Source organism: Copidosoma floridanum, unplaced genomic scaffold (genome assembly GCF_036245765.1).
Source record: "Copidosoma floridanum isolate Cflo_tuat_1 unplaced genomic scaffold, Cflo_Japanese_pri ptg000004l, whole genome shotgun sequence".
Lineage (NCBI taxonomy): Eukaryota > Metazoa > Arthropoda > Insecta > Hymenoptera > Encyrtidae > Copidosoma > Copidosoma floridanum.
The window spans coordinates 36,512,033-36,527,250 of NW_028321881.1; the positions used below are offsets into that span (position 1 = coordinate 36,512,033).

General features: G+C 35.1%; 1 protein-coding gene across 1 annotated transcript in view; it reads left to right on the forward strand.

The window, feature by feature from the left end:
• The window catches only part of pHCl-1 (pH-sensitive chloride channel 1), a 669,372-nt gene that overhangs the window by 419,923 nt on the left and 234,231 nt on the right, over nt 1-15,218 (forward strand). The gene's annotated exons all lie outside the window — the stretch shown is intronic.

Here is a 15,218-nt window from a genome sequence, read left to right on the forward strand (position 1 = left end):
AATCCTTAAGATATTCCAACAATAAATGCCTGAATCTTGCGTTTTAGAGCATGGCTCTGCTATTTCTTTTAAGTATTTTATACCTTCATATAAAGGGACTTTGAGCCTCTGAAATCTCACCGATCATTAGTTCTTAACTATCATCAATTTTTCTATCTTTAATGGTTTTCTCAGACTTATTTTGTGGAGCGGTATCTAAACAATTGTTTTTAGATCCATTGTTTGGGATTATAGGTCAGCTCTTACTATAATTGGTACTGACTTCCTGAATCTTCTCAGCCATTGCCGCAGAGACACATTCTATCATTAAGCAATCTATAATTTCTTTACATTTCTTGTTGTTGCTTGTACTCTGACCATCTTGCACTAGTTTCACTATTCAATGAAGACTCTGTAGGCATCGGAAATTAACATCTCGTTAGATTGTGGGTCAAACATATCTATCTTAAGGTTATCTAAATAGATACATATGTACCTATTAACAAGCTGACGAAGCGACAGCAAGTTTCCAGCGAGCATTTTGGCGTATATCACTATATCTAGGACCATTTTGTTTTTGTTATAACTACCCGAAACCCACCTTTCTCCCTCCGCTCTCAAGTTTACGGAGAAATTTTTATTTGCGCATTTAACCAATTTTCTGTCATAAATTTTTGGCTTCCTCCGTGCGCGTGGAGAGCAAAGTTTCGGGTCCAACAACAAACATACTACTCGATGCATTAAATCTAAGCAATTCTACATTACTTTAACCTTCTTTACACTTGACTTAAATATTAATAGGACAAGCCATTCTCACTTTTGAACATTTTATTAGAATCTGCAATTTTTACATCTGGTACTTTGTTGACAATCTTATGGTAAAAGTCATCTCTTTTCTTATCTTCAAAAAAACTCTAAGTTTTACTAACAAGTTTGAAATCTATTAAAATCCATTCAAAATCCATCTTAATTTTTCGAGGAATTCGCAAAATTTAATATCACTTTTTTTTGCGGGATCAAATTTAACAGTGTGAATTTCGTTGTATATTTGATACGCCTTCATCTGTATATCACTTCTTTTCATGTCATTAATTTTTGCACTATTACCGTAGGATAATTAAAAAAAATACTCTGTTTTAATAATCTATGAATAATCTATCCATTGTTGAATTTAAAGTCTGCTCTCTATCTTTAGTCAACTTTTGAATCCCCTAAATATCTTTCTTGTGGGCTCCTGGCTCCTTTAGTCAATTCTATTTCAAGATCATTATTTCTGCCTGCCATTTTCTTGTGCAAATTATCTATCTGTTTCTTTAAATTATCTTGTCTATCGTTCAGATCTTTAACATGCTATGTAAAGTTTTCGTATTAATCAAATCTTTTTTTTTTTTTTTATTTTTTTTTTTTTTTTTTTTTTTTTTATTTTCTATTACTTATTCAGGCCTAACTGATCAAAATCAAATCTATATTTTTTTTTCTTTTTTTTTTAAATATTTAATGTGCTATCTTGTTAGAATAATCATGTATTAATTAAATCTACCTTTCTATTTTGCAGAGCTTTAATTTGCTTTCTTGATAAAATAATCTTGTATCAATCAAGTCTATCTTTCTATTTTTCAAAGCTTTAATTTGCTTTCCTGTTAAAATAATCTTGTATCACTCAAGTCTATCTTTCTATTTTCAAATCTTTGCTATTTTTAGTTGAGGTATCATCAAAACTATCTTTCCATTTTTATATCATTAATTTGCTATTTTGATAAGGTATGGATCAAATTTATTCTTCTATCGCTCAAATCTTTATTCTTGTCTTTAGATGAGATTTTAATCAAATTTATTTTTTTATCTCTCAAATCTTTATTCTTATCTTTAGATGAGGTATCAATCAAATTTATTTTTCTATCTCTCAAATATTTATTCTTGTCTTTAGATGAGGCATTAATCAAATTTAGTTTTCTATCTCTCAAATCTTTAGTTTGTTATCTTGTTAAAGGTTCCCTTTGTTTATGTCTATCTTAAATTTTGTTTGCACGTGACTTATTGTATTCAAATCTTCTATCTTTAATCAATCTAAAGAACCTTTAACTGGAATGTGATGCTTGTGTTAAGGAATAGTGTAAATTATACCTCCACGTTTTTCCATTAAGTTAAACTGATCTCCTGTACCGTAATCATCACTTATATCTCCTATAACTCAGATCAAGTTATATATATTACTTTCCAGTGACCATTTCAACCCCATTTGTGTCACCGGGAAACATAAGCAAGCACGCACACATGAACTCAATGCATGCGCACTACTCACGGGACGGGATACATCAAATGACTTAAACACGCAAACGTAACATGTCTATAGTCATACACAATAGCAGCACTATTCCAATGCGATTGAGCACAATCGTATGCCTGTTATTACGTTGTGCTGACGCGCATTATAATAAAATTAGAAATTTTAAATTTCTGGATTTTGGTTTGAGTCCTCATTTAACTCTAGTCTGAGCGTGAAAATCTACGGAGAGGATCGAGGCCGCACTGTACGGGGACTTGGAAAAGTAAACAAGTTCATCTAAGATGGCCGCTCCACGCATGCCATCAGCTACCAAGCCTACTGAAAGGAATGTATACGCCCGGTTTGACTAAACGCATATCATGGCTGAAACGAAAGTCCCTCTCCCCGCTTTGGAGCGTTCCCCTGAGCGGTAGCTATAGCTGTAGCAGCCAAATAAAAATCCTCGTATCCCAATGCAAGCCTGCCACATGCGAGGAAAAACACGTGCGGACTCTTGACCCTTGAGAATTACAGAGTACTAGCTTTATAAAACGCTTCACAAATCTTATCCACTGTCATACCCATCACATCTACAACACATATTATTACCACTCTTATGCAATTTCGGTTTCAAACCATCGAAAAACAAAACACACTATGTCAACATAATGACCGACAAAGACATCATAAGCATCATTATCAGCTACTTCCTTTCTTTCTTTCGTAAATTTCTCACAATCCCTCTCACCCCACCAGCTGTCACCTCCCCGATCTGCTCGGCCTTACCAGTGGCTGATGTCAATCTCTACGCCGCCTCGTCGATGGCCTGTAAGAAAAGGGACGCAAGAAAACGCAGAGGGCAAAAAAAAGTGCGAGCAAACGCGAGATGGGCTCGATCACAGAGAAAAAAATGGTGGCTAGCGGAGGTCTTGAATATACAACCACACTACACCTTTAAGGCCCATAACCTGTTAGCAGTATGGATGTGTGGGTATGTGATCGGGCAATAAAATGTACAACACTGTCGTTTGTATTATAAAACACGGTTACGTTTATTCTCACTATCTTCAGTGTATGCTATCTTGAGTTTATGCAATCAAGGATACAATCGTAAGCTGAACTGAAATAAAGCAAGATTAAATCAAAAGGAAAATACGAAAAGTAGGGAGTGCGTATCGACTGACTGACTGACCGCGCGAGAGTGAGTAAACTATAGGTATCAGACGCTGAAGTGCAGCGTCACGGCGTCTCGTCTTCTTGCTATTGCGCATGCGTTAGAATTTAGTTACGAGCGCCAAATATACATCTAACACATAAGCATTATTTTCACGTATTTTAGAAAATTAAAAAACGTTTTCGAGACTTAGATGGTATTTAAGTAGTGAGACAGAAATCCGACCAATTTAACATTTTTAAAGGAAAATGTTCTCTCAAATGAACGTACTTTAACTTTATCAGTTCAGTTTAAGCATTTTGTATTCGACAGAGGTTGAGGATAATGCAGCATTTTTTCTGATTTTCTAATTTCACATGTATTTCTGCAAGGAGTTGGATCATTGACTTGAAAGATGCCAAGTTAAAATATAGCTATTTTGTACATGATATAGATGCAGTGGCAAGGTTTAATTTTCATTTGATGCGTTACAATCTCTATTTTTCGATGAATTTATGAGGACCCGTAATGCTCCTGTCTTTACTAAGAGTCCGTAACACTGTGTATCTTTGTTTAATGTTATACTATCGATGTAAATAGTGACTTTTACGCATAGTAATACTGTGTACCTAACATAAATATGAGAATGAAGTCAAATTTTCATGGACAGAGCCCTCGTCCCAGTTCACATAAGATTTTTTAAGAGTCCATAACGCTCCTATTTTTCTTATGGGCAGTTTAGAGAAAATTAAAGTCTACTACCTTTTCGATAAGACAAATATTATTATTTAGCCTTATAACATTATTTATCAAATAACTAGCTATTTTATGAAAAAATAAAAAATTGGCGCATATTCTTGACATTTCTAAGAACAATTTAAACCTGTATACTCAGCGAGATTGATTAAAAATTGGATCAGAAAGACGTGAAATCCGATGTCAAACCAATTATAAATGATCGGATTTTTTGCCTTTCTGCCTCAAACTACGTGGGATTGTACTAAAATTAATTTTAAATTGTTTTATGATATAAAAAGAGTGTGCGTCAACACTTTCGTTTGCATAAAAATAAGCAGAAAAACTTAATTATAGTATGTTAAATTGATCAGTTACAGATCGGTAGGGTAGGAAGCTGATACAACTAATGTCAACTAATGGGATAAATCAGCAAGAAGTGATATTATTTTTAAAATAACCTTCTTTGATGCAATTTATTAAGAACATAAGAGTTTTCCAACATTCTTGATGCTTTAAAAAATATATAAATTCTGATTTCAGTAAGATTAATTAATGTTCTGTATGGGTAATTCGCCATGGTTCGGGATTCGAGGAAAGGAAAATAAGACGATACTGTATAGATTAATGTGTCCTTTATTGTTTAAATACATTCAACCTCTTGTCAATGCGTACTGCCTGTCCCGCTTGATCATTCGGCATACACGGTCTCTCCCACCCACACGCATCAGCGCCGCGCACACATACTCGTTCGCTTCGTTTACCTCGCGTCTTTACAACTACCGTAAGCATGCATTACAATTTCTCCTTTGTTTTAAATACGCTGTCTCTGAGCAATGCGCTCGGAACGACGCAGAGGTTTTACTAACTGTTCGATGTGATGCTTGAATACATTGCCAGACTCGGTTTTGACTTGATTCGTCGACGGTGACAACTGCTTGACAATCTCGCCCTTTACGCGCTTTTTACCCGATTTTCCGTGATTGTCTATCCAGACCGAATCGCCTTCATGAACATTTATTTTACGCGAGTGTGGTTGGCCTGTAATCTGCGCCTTTTGTTTTTCCTCGACCTTGGAGCGTAAGTTTGGGCGTAACAAATTGAATCGGGTCCTGAGTTCACGCCCGTACAATAATTGTGCCGGTGATTTTCCGGTCGTGATATGCGGCGCGCTGCGATAATCGTATAAGAATTCGTAAACCACTGTGTCTACCTTCTTTCCCCCTTTTATAATTTTTGAGACTCCTTTTTTAAATGTTCCGACAAAGTTCTCCGCGGCCCCATTTGTTGCCGAATGATAGGGTGGAGAAAAACTGTGTTTCACTCCGTTTCTTTGCAAAAACTCACAGAATTCTGTACTCGCGAATTGCCAACAGTTGTCTGACACTAAATGCTCGAATAGGCCGTGTCTCGCGTACAGCATTTCGAATACCTGAATTAGCTTACATGCTCTGGTATCTTGCTTAAAGTTAATTACCTCTGGCCACTTTGAGAAAGAGTCTACTACTACTAAGTACATGTCTCCATGAAACTTCCCCAAAAATCGCAGTGCACTCTCTGCCAAGCTCTTTCTGGCCATGGCCATGGCGTAAGCAGCGCGTGTGGCGGAGTTTTTCTGTTTACAGAGCACGTGTTACAGAAATTCACGATATCTTCGATGTCGGCGTCAATTCCTGGCCACCACACGTATGAGCGCGCTATCGCTTTTATTTTGACAATGCCCATGTGTGACAGATAAAGATAGTTCAGTATGTTATGGCGTAGGCTTTCTGGAATTACTATACGGTAACCCCAGAAAAGGCAATCCCCTTCTACCGATAACTCGGTTTGCTCGGAAAAATATTTTTTCTCGGTATCTGACAGATCTTTATTGTCTTTGGGCCAGCCGAAAATACAGAATTTTATTATGCGCGATAGTGTTGCATCTCACTTTGTTTCATTTACAATCAAATCATGTTTCAAAGTTTTCGCTTCATCTCTAGTGAAATGCAATTGCGAGTGACTATTTTCGAATATCTCGGTACTGTCTTCAATTGGTAATTGCGATAATGCGTCGCAGTTCGCGTTCTCGCTTGACTCAATCCATTCGATTTCGTAAGAGAATCACGACAAGAAAATCGCCCAACGCTGCAGTCTCGAAGCTGCCGTTAGAGGAATGCCTTTTTTAGGACTGAAAATGAATTCAAGCGGCTTATGATCCGTGCGCAAGGTCACTTTTCGACCAAATACAAAACTTTAAAATTTTTTTAATCCGAATACAATAGCTGCCGCTTCTTCATCGTTTATGGCTCTATTTAATTCCTTGTCCTGAATCCTCTTCGACGCGAATGCGATTGGCTTTTCTGTGCCATCCTTGTATCTATGCATTAGTATCGCTGATAATCCGTAGTGAGACGCGTCGCACGTTAATATTAATTCTTCGTTAGGGTCATAATAAGCAAGAACTTTTGGCGAAATTATTTCGTTTTTTACCCACCAAAAAGCGTCGTCGCATTCCTTGGTCCACTCGAATTTTTCATTTTTCGCACAATCAAATAGTGGTTTCAGTTTTGCTGATTTTTTATCTAAAAATCTTCCGTAAAAGTTAATTAACCCCAGGAATAATTTCAGTTGTTTGGTGTTTTCGAAACGCAGTGCTTTGTACATCGCGACAACCTTTGATTTTGCCTTGTGTAGACCGTCTCCGTCTTTTACGAATCCTAATATTTCTATGCGATTTTTCATAAAATCGCATTTATCCTTATTCAGGCGAAGTCCGCGTTCTGTTAGTCTCTGACAGACCGTTCGCAGGTTCTCAAAGTGCTCTTCGTTTGTTTTACCAGTTACGTAAATATTATCCATGTAATTTATGACGTTTGGAATACCTTGCAAACACTCTGTCATGATTTGTGTGAATTCGCTTGGAGCAATGCTGATGCCTTCTGTCATGCGCGTGTATTGGAAAAGGCCGACGTGTGTAGTAACAGTTAAATATTTACGCGACTCTTTTTCCAGCGGACGCTACATGTAAGCATGAGGTAAGTCTAACTGTGAAAAGGTTATTCCACTTTGCTTCACTGTAAATATGTCGTCAATTTTTGCTAACGATCGCTTCGTTATTTGTATGTGAGGATTCACGGTTACCTTGAAATCGCCGCAGATCCTGACGTTACCGTTGCTCTTTTGTATTGGAACGATCAGCGTTGCCCATTTACTTGACTTGACTTTCTCCAGATTTCCCAATTTAATTAATCGATTAAATTCTTGCTCGACCTTGGGTCTCAACGCGTACGGCAAATGCCTTCCTCCAAGCGCTACCGGCTTTACATTAGGTTTCACGTGTATTTTGATTTCACGTTTATTAAATATACCTAGTGTTTCGCTGATGAGAGTTTTAAATTCATTTAGTAATTTCTCGCGCACACCTTTGACTTGCATGTTATACACGCCGTGTTTATTTTTAGCAATAACGTCTGCTTGTAACAATCGCTCCAACGGCCAAAACCCAAAAATTGAGAGCCACTGTCTTTCGATTAGCGGATCTTTATTACCTTTTAAAATCAAACAACTCAATTTCTTGGTTTTATCGTTAAACGTAACTGATGAATTATTTAGTCTGCCTCGCGGTTCCATCGCTTTATTATCATACGAAATCAAATTCGTTTCTGATCTACTGATTTTAAGATCTTGAAACGTTTTATTTACAAAACCCTTGGACATCTCGCTATAGTACGTGCCCGAATCAAGTTCCATCGCGACTGTTTTACCGTTAATTTTAACATCGAACAATACCGGGTCAGCCGCATATCACATTACAATCGTTTATATTAACTGCTGTGCTGATGTTGTGGAATTCGATGAAATTGCTGCTACGCGATGAGCTGCTCTCGATGCCTTGTTCGCTGGCGTCACTCTCAGACGTGCTTCTGCGTTCTTCCAAAAATTTGTTGGATAGTTTTTTCTTTTTTATGCAAGCTTGCTCGAGATGTCCTTTCTTATGGCAGAAGTCACAACGCCGGTTGTGGTATAGGTGGTACCGACAATGACGATGATCGATGAAGTTCGATGGGATTGTTTTGACATAATTTGTTCTTGAAACATTCGGGCTCACGATTTTCGATCCCGATGGTGGACTTGAATCAAGGATAACAACGTTACGCAACTGCGCTTTAACAACACAGCTGACGATGCGATATTTCACTTTCTCTTTTTCCAGGCATCGAGTGCTCTCCTGTACACACTATCTCGGTAGTTACACGAGTTTGTCTCGTGACCTGATTTCCCACAGCAATAACACTTGCGTTCCGAAGGTCGATGTTGGTTTTCTTGTTGTTTGTTTCTCGAATACTGGAATCGGTTTCGGGTTTGTTTACCATTGCCTATGGCGTAACTATCCTGTTCATCGGTTTTACTAGTCAGTGCCTGTGCTGCTCCTGCGATGTTTTGTTTTGCTTCTTCTCGCGCCAAGGCTTCTCCAAGAGCTACGTCGAATGTTATGTTTTTGCCCTTGAAAAATTCGAATCTCGTTGCTTCGTCTCGAATGCCCATCGCGAATTGAACCTGCATGGCTTTATCCCAAGTAGAATTGAAATTACAATTGTTGGCTAGTTGTCTTAATCTTGTGGCGAATTCAGCCACCGATTCACCTGGCTTCTGTTTTGTTCGGTTGAATTTGCAGCGGTCCATTAGTTCTGAAGATCTTGGTTTAAGACGCTTTGTAAGAAGTTGAACAAGCTCGTCGTACGTCTTTTTCGACGGCTTACTTGGTGCGCAGAGTGCCTTCACGAGTTTATATGTTGCTTCGTCGACGTGCGTTAACAACTCTGCTCTTTTCATCTCGGCTTGCGTGGTTTTTTTCGCGTAAAAATGAAATTTCAGGTGCTCCGCAAACGCCTCCCAATCGTCTGATTCTTTGAAAAACAGTTTGGAATCCGACGCCATTTCTTCTGTGTCGCTGTAACTGCTGCTTGTTGAAGAGTTCCGACGTTCGTGGTCAATTGCTCCCTTAAACTGTCTCTTGAACTTGTCTCGTCGACTTCTACTCGTCGTAGCTCGAGTTGTACGAGGATTTCAGCTTTGCGCAGTTGATATACCTCGCTCAAGGTCAATTGTGTATCCCTTGGCTTATGCTGCTCAGCTTCCGATTTTTTCATCGGTTGATTCACTGTCACTCATTGACTTTTTTGTACTGTTTGTTACACAGTTTTATGCCGTTCGTCGCTCATTTGACACTCTTCGCGACTCGAATACGTATTCGAATACAGTCTCACGCGTTACACGAACCTCGAATTCATCATTCGTGGCTTCCTTTTGCGTTGTCCACTTTTCACTTTCTGTACGAATTCTCGATCGCTCGTCGCGTTAAAATTCACCTTAAAAACCGCTGTTCGTCGTCGTCGCCAGTTATTCTGTGTGGGTAATTCGCCGTGGTGCGGGATTCGAAGAAAAGAAAATAAGACGATACTGTATAGATTCATGTGTCCTTTATTGTTTGACTACATTCAACCTCTCGTCGATGCGTACTGCCTGTCCCGCTTGATCATTTGGCATACACGGTCTCTCTCACCCACACGCATCAGCGCCACGCAAACATACTCGCTCGCTTCGTTCACCTTGCGTCCCTACAACTACCGCGCGCATACATTACAATTAAGATTTGGAAATGAAAGACGGAAAATCAAATTATATGTCGTTCTTTTAACATCTGATCTTACCTAACTAATCTTATCTAATCTAGTCTATCTTATCTAATTTTTACGAACCTCACGGAGTCTTCCATTGAGTTATTCTTTGAAATTTCAAGAATGTGCGTCAACTCCTTATTGTCTCATAAAATAGGTAGTTATTTAATAAAGAATGTTAAAAGGCTAAAAAATTACATCAATTTTATTAATAAAGTAAAAAACTTTAAGTTTCCCTGGACTGCCCTTAAATGAAATAAGAAAGTTATCATAAAATTTTTTTTGTGCAGATCTAGCAGGTCCTAACAAATTTTAGTTTATTTCGGTCACAGACAATACAAAAACATGTTTAAACAATTTAAAATCCGCTTTAAGCGTTTGTTCTTTTTAACCTTTGAAATATGCTAGATTGCGTAGAGTAACACATATTTATGTCCAGGAAAAAAATGCAACAATTTATTGTAAACTATGGGACTGTATATTATTTACTGGAAGAAAATAAGTAATGAAGTAAAAATATCAACCTATTAATTATTAGTTGTATCGAAGAAACATAATCAAAGCTGTAAGATTGCGTTGTACAAACACGTACACTTACACATGTAACTATGTACTTGCACATACAGCCGCATACTTATATAAGTATAGTGTACGACGTTGTAGTATATGAAGATTACCAAGTCGTCGATAGGCCTTCAAGATAGACGGGGCGAAATCAGCAATCGACCGGGAAAATTGATTCGCCCGCAATTTTCTTACACAATCTTGTTAAAAATGTGCTACTGCATGGGAAAGTACAGTTTGCCAGGCGGAAATGTGGTCAGAAATTGATTACACAAATTTTTTTTAAACAATTTATAAAAATTATTTTTTTTGAGAAATAAAATTTCTCCTTATTCTTTGGCCCATTCCTAACAAAAAATTAATTGGGATGCATATACCTAAACCCCATAGATTTCGAGTAAAAAATTTCTCAAATTTAAAAAAACGCGTCTTTTGCGATATTTGATCACGTGTTACTCAGCTATTGGTGCATTATTTGTAACTAACCAGGGCTAAAATTTGACCTTAAAGCGTGCACTTTTAAATAAAGGAAGATTTATAAGAGTTAGCTGCTTGGCAAGAACAGTATTGTTGATCTAAGCATAGTCGTTTTTGTACCTACCATCCATGAATACGTATACCTGAAAGAGAGGAAAATCAACAGGGAAAATTAATCCACCCGCAATTTTTTTGCACTTTCTTATTTAAGATGTGCTACTGTACGGGGAAGTACAGTTTGCTAGGTGGAAATGCGGTCAGAAATTGTTTAAACAATTTTTTTTCTAACAAATTACAAAAAATCAATAAATTCGTAGGAAAAAATTCTTTTTGCACTGCTGTGACCAAAACGATTGAAATGGTTGTGTACACACTGACAATCATCTAAATAGATAAAAAATTAATAAATTTATTCAACATGCTTATAAATATAAATGTTGCATAAGTAGATACACGAATAGCTTTTGGCTGGCAAGCAATCGCGCGTAAGACATATTTAAAATTGAGAAAAAATTTTTGGGGTGAATAATGAGAAATTGTATTGATTGTATATTGTATTTTAAGCTTTAAAGAAGACGTTCAAGTTTTTTGTACATTAAAAAACATTTCTATGATACCGCTTTAGAAACCTACAAATAGAAAAGTCCGTGTTTTTTGTAATTTCAAGAGTTTTTCAATTAAAATTTATTAACTTTAGAGAAAAATGTGTTAAGAAATTTTTTTTTCATTTAGGTCACAGCAGTACAAAAAAAAATTTTCTCCTACGAATTTATTGATTTTTTGTAATTTGTTAGAAGAAAAACTGTTGAAACAATTCCTGACCGCATTTCCATCTGGTAAACTTGACTTCCCCATACAGTAGCACACCTTAAACAAAATGGTGCAAAAAAATTGCAGGCAAATTAATTTTCCCTGTTGATTTTCCTCTCCTTCAGGTATACGCATTCATGGATGGTAGGTACAAAAACGACTATTCTTAGATCAACAATACCGTTCTTGCCAAGCAGCTAACTCTTATAAATCTTTCTTCATCCAAAAGTGCACGCTTTAACGTAAAATTTGAGCCCTGGTTAGTTACAAATAATGCACCAATAGCTGAGTAACACGTGATCAAATATCGCAAAAAAAGCGTTTTTTTAAACTTGAAGAATTTTTTACTTGAAATCTATGGGGCTTAGGTATATCCATCCTAAATGATTTTTTGTTAGAAATGGGCCAAAGAATGAGGAGAATTTTTTTTTTCTTGAAAAAATTAATTTTTATAAATCGTTTAAAAAAAATTTGTGTAAAAAATTTCTGACCACATTTCCGCCTGGCAAACTGTACTTTCTCATGCAGTAGCACATTTTTAACAAGATTGTGAAAGAAAATTGCGGGCAGATTAATTTTCCCGGTCAATTGCTGATTTCACCCCGTCTAAGATGGCAAAACTCGACCACTTTCGAGCTTGTATGGCTGGTTCCAAATGCTAGAGTAAAGAATAGTAGCAGCAACAATAGCAGCTATATATATGTTCCACTACCGTGGTAACTGAGTGAAGTCGAGGTAGCATATCGGTCGTTTGAAATCTGTCGCTTTTTGCCGGCTCACTCCCAGTCACAAAATAAGAGCCACTACAGATAAATAAATCTTGTAAGTAGCAAAAAATCCGCCTTTGTAACAAACCACTTTTACAAAGATAAGTTATCGCATTATAATAAAAGTTCTCTAAAAGCCAAATAGAAAGATTCATTACAAAAATTTTACCATGCTACCATATGTTTCTCAAGTAATACAATTCAGTTAGTCATACTTGTAATTAGTAACATTAATTCTGAAAAATTTAAACTTGACACAACTGACTTTAACCAACTTGGTCCTGCTCTGACTATGCAGCTCTCCTTTAGTATATGTCTAGATCTTGATGTTGTTCTTAGCCATAAAAATTTTAGTAAGCTTGTTGTCCCACAAACTTCATTTTCTACCGTCTAATCTACTCCTACAGTTACTTAAGTACAATACTTATAGTAAAGTGTCTATTTGCAAGATTAACAAATGTTGAGAAAATTCTTCAGTACGTTTTAATTTTAATTATTAAGTATTTCAATGTTTAAACATAAAGAGCTTTATGAATATTCAATAATTAATTTATTTAACTAATAAGAGTCTTTTGGCATAGGATAGTAGTCGTTTTCTTTAAAATTATAAAGGAAATTAAAATAACAAACCAGGGGGTATAAATGGGTCATGGGACCCACGGTAAGAACAAAGTTTTTCAAAATTGAGATGAGTGCCAAAAAATAATAAAATATGAGATGTGTATCGAAAAACATCTTGAAAGACGTACTCACGAAGTTTAACCATCGTGAGTACTAAACTATTGTTTTTTTTTCTTTTTTATTCGTTTTTCAAGTTTTTGTTTTAGTGAACTACATGAATGCAGTACCGTGGGTCCCATGACCCATTTATACCCCCTGGTTTCTTGTTTTAATTTCCTTTATATTTTTTTCATTTATTTTATTTTTTGTTTTTATTTTTGTTTTATTATTTTTTTTTTTTTCATTCAATTTCCTTACTTTTTTTCCTTTTTTTTTTTTTTATATTTTATTTTGTTGTTTTTTCATATTTAATTTCATTACTTTTTTTCATTTTCTTAGTATTTTCTTTACTTCATTTCTTTTTTTATTTTTCTATTCAATCTTCTATTTTTCATTCTCTTTTTGTTTAGTCATTTCTTGTTTTTCTTCATATTTCATTTTATTATTTTTTTAATGTTTCATTTCATTACTTTTTTTTATGTTTTTTGTATTTTCTTTATTTCACTTTTTTTTATTTTTCTATTTAATCTTTTTTTTGTATTCCATTTTTCATTTCAATTTTTTTTCCATTTCATTGTATTATTTGATGTGTTTTTTTCTTCATTTCTTATTGTTTTCTTAAATGCATTTTGTTTCATTCATTTATTCAAATTTTATTTCCTGTATGTTTATTTCATTCCTTTTTTTAATTTTTTTTTTTCGTTTCATTTATTTTTTAATGTCTTTGGATTTCATTTCTTTTTTTTGATTTTATAGATTTGATAAATTACTATATTTATATAATTATGTGACATTGTAACATAATTAGTTTGTTGAATTCAAAATAAGCGCTCTTAAAAACCATTGATATGCTCTGCAACTCTATTGTATATGTTTATTTTAAAAATTTATTTATTTATTTATAAAATAATTTCCTTGTAACAGTATTTATTAGAATTATTCTAATGCCAAAAAGACATCAGGTTTAAAAAAAATCGGTCTTATGCATCAAATGCAAAAAATACGAATATTTAATGTTTAATAACGTGCCTTATACAATTTAATCTACATAATCATATAAATGCTGATTAAATTTTTTTGTTTTTTTTAATTTATTATTCAGAAAAAAAATTTTCTTTAGAAGCAAGAGACTTCTAGTAAGCGACTTTCGTTTTATGAAAATCTGTTGTTTTTAAGATTCCAGCCCCCCAAGCATGTGACATATAGAACTTCGTTTTAAAAAATAATTAAATAAACAATTTATCATTAGTTAAATGTATTATCAGTGAAAGCATATGAAAATGTAACATAAGTTATGAACCACTCAATAAGTACAAAAAACCGATTTCCTATAGTTGGCAGCGCTTGTAGCAGAGTGGGTAAGGTACATGACTCGTTTACAGCAGGTCAAGGGTTCAAATCTCTTTATTGGATGGTTTTTTTTTTTCTTATTCTTTTGTGTTTAGAATTGTAAAAGAAAAAATTCAAAGTCAAATAAAAATTATTGTGGAAAAATAAAATTAAAATTCATTTAAAAATTAATTGCTTGGGAGTGTGAAGGGGAATGGTGAGCTAAGGTGTGCAGGAGAATAGCGTGGCACAGTTGGGAGATATATATGGTGGGATGAGGAGAAATGTGTAGGGAACTGATGGTGAGGGTGATGTGGTAAGGAGGAAAACTTAGGAGGAAGAGACTTCTGGTAAACCACTTCCGTTTCATCAAATCTGTTGTTTTTAAAATTCCAGCCCCCCCAGTACGCGACATAAAGAACTTTGTTCCAAAAAGTGCTATGTAACGAATATGAATACAAATAAATCTTAAAGATAATGCATTGTTATTAGTTTTTCTAATAGAATTTATCTTTACAAAGAACAACAGATTTTTGTCTTAATTTATGTCATGTACGCATCTAAACCAATAGAGAAATCAAAAATACACACCATCCACACTTTCTAACAGTTATCTTGAAAATTCACAAAAAAAAATTTGTTTCAATTAATGCATGTGTTTAGTACAACTTGTAAAATAAATGAAATTTTACTCTTGAAATACAAGCTGTATTTATATCAAATTTGCAGCTTGCAATTTTTTACCGAATATAGTATGA